This window comes from Penaeus vannamei, chromosome 33 (genome assembly GCF_042767895.1).
Source record: "Penaeus vannamei isolate JL-2024 chromosome 33, ASM4276789v1, whole genome shotgun sequence".
Lineage (NCBI taxonomy): Eukaryota > Metazoa > Arthropoda > Malacostraca > Decapoda > Penaeidae > Penaeus > Penaeus vannamei.
The window spans coordinates 24,104,706-24,110,031 of NC_091581.1; the positions used below are offsets into that span (position 1 = coordinate 24,104,706).

At 38.1% G+C, this 5,326-nt stretch overlaps 1 protein-coding gene across 2 annotated transcripts in view; it reads right to left on the reverse strand.

Annotated features, from left to right (window-relative positions):
* Positions 1–1,665: 1,665 nt before the first annotated feature.
* The window catches only part of LOC113802789 (argus), a 552,144-nt gene continuing 548,483 nt past the window's right edge, over positions 1,666–5,326 (reverse strand). For both annotated transcript variants that reach the window (XM_070144913.1, XM_070144912.1), the window contains exon 13: positions 1,666–5,326. This exon is cut by the window's right edge and continues 1,567 nt beyond it. The gene's annotated coding sequence lies outside the window, so the exon portion shown is untranslated.

Consider the following 5,326-nt stretch of genomic DNA (forward strand, 5'->3'; position numbering starts at 1 on the left):
TGTAACACTAGTAGTTAGTAATAAAAAAAGGTAATAAATAGCAGCGATGATGGTAGAGATAATGATAAAGACAATAACCGCAATATTACATTATTTACGATAAAATTAATGAAAGAATGATCGCAGCAATAATGAAAATAGAAATGATGGTCTATCGTTCATCATCATTGTTTACTATCACCATTATAATTGTCATCACCATTATTACCATGATTATCTTTATCTCCATCATCATCACCAATATCTCCAGCATCACCTTTCATCACCATCATCATCATCATCTTGGTCATTACTATGAAAATCATATCAACATTATGACTACGATAATTATTGCCATAAATACCTCAGTTACTCTAGTTGTCATTATTCACATTCTTAATAATAATAATAATGATAATAATACAGCTGTTATTGCCAATTGGCTATAACTTCACACAGTCATTCTAAGAAAAGTAAACAAATTCAATAACAGAAGGATAGAGGTGAAAGAAAAAGGAAAAAAGGGAAAAGAAAAACTTGATAACCAACATGGCACAAAACAAAGACTAAGAACACTAAGACAAAACCAATGACTCTAGGGGTCACTTCAACGAGGTCACTGCACGTGGTTCCGTGAACTCAAATATCCCCGTATTGACCTTTCTCTTCCATGGACATGTCTGAGACACGTTCGAAAACGATAAAAAAAATCTTAAACAATTATTCAACTATACAAATACTGATTACAAAGAAGTTCGTCTCTTGATTTTTTTTTTCCTGAAGAGCGTCTGTATTTCTCTTTCTCTCTCTCTCTCTGTCTCTTCTGGCAGGGGGCGGACGCGGAGGAAGGAGGGGGCCGGGGGTGGGGGGGTAGACGGGGTTTATGAAGGGGGTAAGGGTGGGTATAAGAGGAGGGACTAGGGAGAAGGAATAGCAGGGGAAACACCTTTAAATGTACCCATCATATATGTACATGAACACACGCACGCACACATGCGCGCGCGCACGCGCACGCGCCCACGCCCACACACACACACACACACACACACACACACACACACACACACACACACACACACACACACACACACACACACACACACACACACACACACACACACACACAAACGTATATATATATATATATATATATATATATATATATATATATATATATATATATATATATATATATATATATATATATATATATATATATATATATATCTACATATATGTATATAGACACATATATATAGACACACACATATATATATATATAAATATATATATATATATATATATATATATATATATATATATATATATATATGTGTGTGTGTATAGAGATAGAAGGGGGAGGGATAAAGACAAGAGGACCGTCCGCTGAAACAAAGCAACGAGAAAAAGCGATAGAGAGGGAATAAAAGGGGGAGGGGGGGGGCTTGAGCAGTTGGTCCCTCCCATTCCATCAGTGCCAAAGAGGGTCTGGCACTTGGCACCAGCCCCATTCTCTCCGGCACTCGATCCGCCCGGCCTGCCCCTGGATAGCCGCAGCCGGGTCAACTTAAAACCTATATATATATAACAATTTGCATATTTCAAACCCGACTCTCCGAGGCTGACACTTTCATCAAAGGAGAAACGTCATCTTCTCTTCAAGAAACCTGTGAGAATTTCGTTTGATTTTTCTTTTTTTCTTTTCCTTTTCATCTTCTTTACTCATTTATTTTCATCAATCTTCACTCATGACTCACACCAACTCCCTGGCGCAACCTGGATATTCTTTTCTTTTTTTTTTAAATGGTATTCTAGATCGACACAGCCGGATCACTTGACGTCACAAGCCCCCCACTCAGAACGCTACCACGTGACACTAAACGCAAGCGCGACATCGCCAAAGTGCTTCTCTAAGTTCGAAAAGAAAAGCCACTTGCGACGAATGATCATATTCAATATTCAGTTTAGTTCCTCTTGTGATTTTTTTTTTTTTTTTTGGTTAACAAAATATATATAATACTCAGACATTCACCACTCTCTGGGCCCCCCACGTCTGGCTCAGCGGCCAAGGAGGGCTAAAATCAGGGGCTTTTTTTATAAGAGAAGCAGGGAAGGGTTCGAGACATTATACGCTGCTACAGGTTGGGTGTCTAGAACATCTCCCAGACTATGTTGACTAACAATCAACTGCGCGACATTACAAGAACACGGGCTAGGCCTATGAGAACACGGGCTTTTCCTAGGCCTATTACAACACTGGCTGGACCTAGGTTTACAGCTCTATCACACTTTTTTTTTATATTAACTTAACTCTGTTGGCTTTTTAATTATTATTGGGGCTATAAATGAAGGGCGCTCACTCAATCTCAACAATCTTCCTATTAAATAAACTCTTAAAAAGTACTAATCTATCGTCAGAAAATATAAAACAGATCAAACTATATACACGTGAATCATAATCATATAGAATTATGTAGCCTTTGTCGTCTACATGGTTTATATATAACTGACCGTATGCATGCCTTATGTAGTAAGCAGATTCAGCGTATGACATATTCTCTCTCTCTCTCTCTCTCTCTCTCTTGCTTTCTTTCTCTCTCTCTCTTTCTCCGCTTTCGCTCAATTCAGTGTAGACAAACTCAGCACCTTTGTTAAAATATATATATGTATATATTTGCTCTTCTGTGGTATCTCCTGGGTATGGGCCCCAGAGTCGTCTCACAGATCACGTGACACGACAGACACAAGGGGCTAAATAGGTACGAAAGGTTGGGAGAAAGAGCGAGGGTAATAAACGGGGTAAGGAGGGAAAATGCGGAGAAGAAAAAAATATATATAGGTTTAATGAGCAAATTGGGCATAATCATTCTTTTTTTCTTCTTCTTTTCTCTTTCTCCCTTTTTTTCTTTCCTCTCTCTCTCTCTCTCTCTCTCTTTCCCTTGACTTTCGCCTTTCATCCGTTTCCATTTCTTTACTTTGGTTGAGCATTTCAAAATAATGGGATATGGTATTGCCAAGTACGATTAAATGTTTAGCTTTCTCTCTTCTCTCTCTCTCTCTGTCTCTTTCACCACCATGCATACTGGCACTCGTACAAACGCTAATACAAGGTCATGTTTCTAACTACCTGATGTGACGTATCTTGCAGACTCTCTGACGTCATCTTTACGTAGCGAGTGACGTCATTGTGTTGTGTTTGTGCGTTCTTTAGGCGTCTTCTCTCTCTCTCTCTCTCTCTTTCTCGTTCTTTTCCCTTTTCTTTCGTGTCGTACGTGTTGTTAATGTACGTCTACTTTCACATTTATCATTCTCCGAGCAGTTCAAGACAACGTGAATTGCTGAGAAAGATAATACATTCAAAATTACACTCATTTTTTTTTTCTCTCTGACTCTCACTCCTACTTAGAGGTTTGACGTCACTAATCTGCAAGGTCTGACGTCATTTCTAGGACTGGTGTATTGCGTTTAAGATGTGAATATAACAAGTGAAAACCATGATGATTACAGTGTGGTTTTACAGGAGAACAAAAAGTACATCAAAATTGAATGAAAAATTATATAAAAAAAATAATTTGAAAAGTAAGATAAAGGCTAAGAATAATTATAAAGTTATGACTAATCATGATCATAATAATATCAAAGATCACACTAATAATGATGATAATCATAACAATAATAATGCTATACTGATAATAGTAGTAGCAATAATAACACCAACAAAAAATAATAAACATCATAATATTGATAGTAATAGTAGTAACAATAACGGTAATAATAATAATAATAATAATAATAATAATAATAATATCATCGATAGCAACGATAAAAATAGGGACAATGATAACAAATGACTCAAAACCAGACAATAGCGCACCGATATCTAAAACACAACACACCAGCGGTATAAAGTACACTATACTAAAACAAACACACGTTCATCTACTGATGTGGTCCCTTATTTAATTGTTGGAGGGCCACCTTTGTATCTCCACCAGTCACCAACTGCCTGAAACCCGCTTCCCCCAACAGCCCTCCCTCACGCCCAACTTCCCCCCTTCCCCAACACCCTACGTTGAGGATGGGTGGGGGGTAGGGGGTGCAGGTAGGGGGAGGGCCGAAGAGGGGGAGAAAGGGGTTGTTACCTCTTCTTTTTATCTTCAGATTTTCTTGTTTGTAAACCTGTTTTTCTTGCCTTGTTTATTCCCAGAAATGACCTTCTTCATCTGACTGGTTTCAGACCTACTCGACGATGGATGAAAAGTACCTCTTCATTTTTTCTTTTTCAAACGATCTTTCATTTTTAAAAATCTATTCATCTTTTAAGTTTTCCGATGTTCTAGCCCAGGTGAAGGGGATCTCTGCCCGTATGCGTCTGTATGTCTGTATGTCTGTGTATATGCGTATATGCATATGGTTATGTTTATGTATGATTGTATTTATTTGTTTGTGTACATTTGTACGTATGGATATATGAATGTACGTATGTATGTGTATAAATATATATGCATGTATGTGTATAAATATATATGCATGTATGTGTATAAATATATATGCATGTATGTGTATCAATATATTTGCATGTATGTGTATAAATATATATATATATGCATGTATGTGTATAAATATAGATGCATGTTTGTGCATAAATATATATGCATGTATGTGTATAAATATATATGCATGTATGTGTATAAATATATATGCAAGTATGTGTATAAATATATATGCATGTATGTGTATAAATATATATGCATGTATGTGTATAAATATATATGCATGTATGTGTATAAATATATATGCATGTATATGTATAAGTATATATCATGTATGTGTATATATATGTATGTATGTATAAATAAGTGTATATACGTGTACATGCCTGTGTATAGCGCATGTCTGAACGCACGCATGCAGGCCTATTTCCCCTCCAACTGTGGCCTCTCCAGTGTATCATCCACAGCCTAGGTCATCACGACGCCTTTGGGAGGATCTCGCGAGCCCCGAGTACCTGGCACCGCTGCCCACGTGCCCCGGCTCTCAGAGCAAACTAGCAATGAAGCCACGCCCATCTCCTATTTTTTGTTTTCCAATGTACTTCAAGAATGAATAAATGAACCCATGAACCCATGAATACTGAACCCACCCTGTCCCTCTCTCATCCGTCGTCTCATCTCCTCTCCTTTACTCTCTCTCTATCTCTCTCCTCTCTCAATCTCCGTTCCTCATTCTCCCTCTCTTCTCTACGTCTTCATCGCCTTCTCTCTCTTCCTAACGAGCCGGGAACACCGCCTGTGCTCTGCGCTCGGGTGGTCGCGCGTCGCCAGCGGCCAGGTACTGAGGGAGGCCA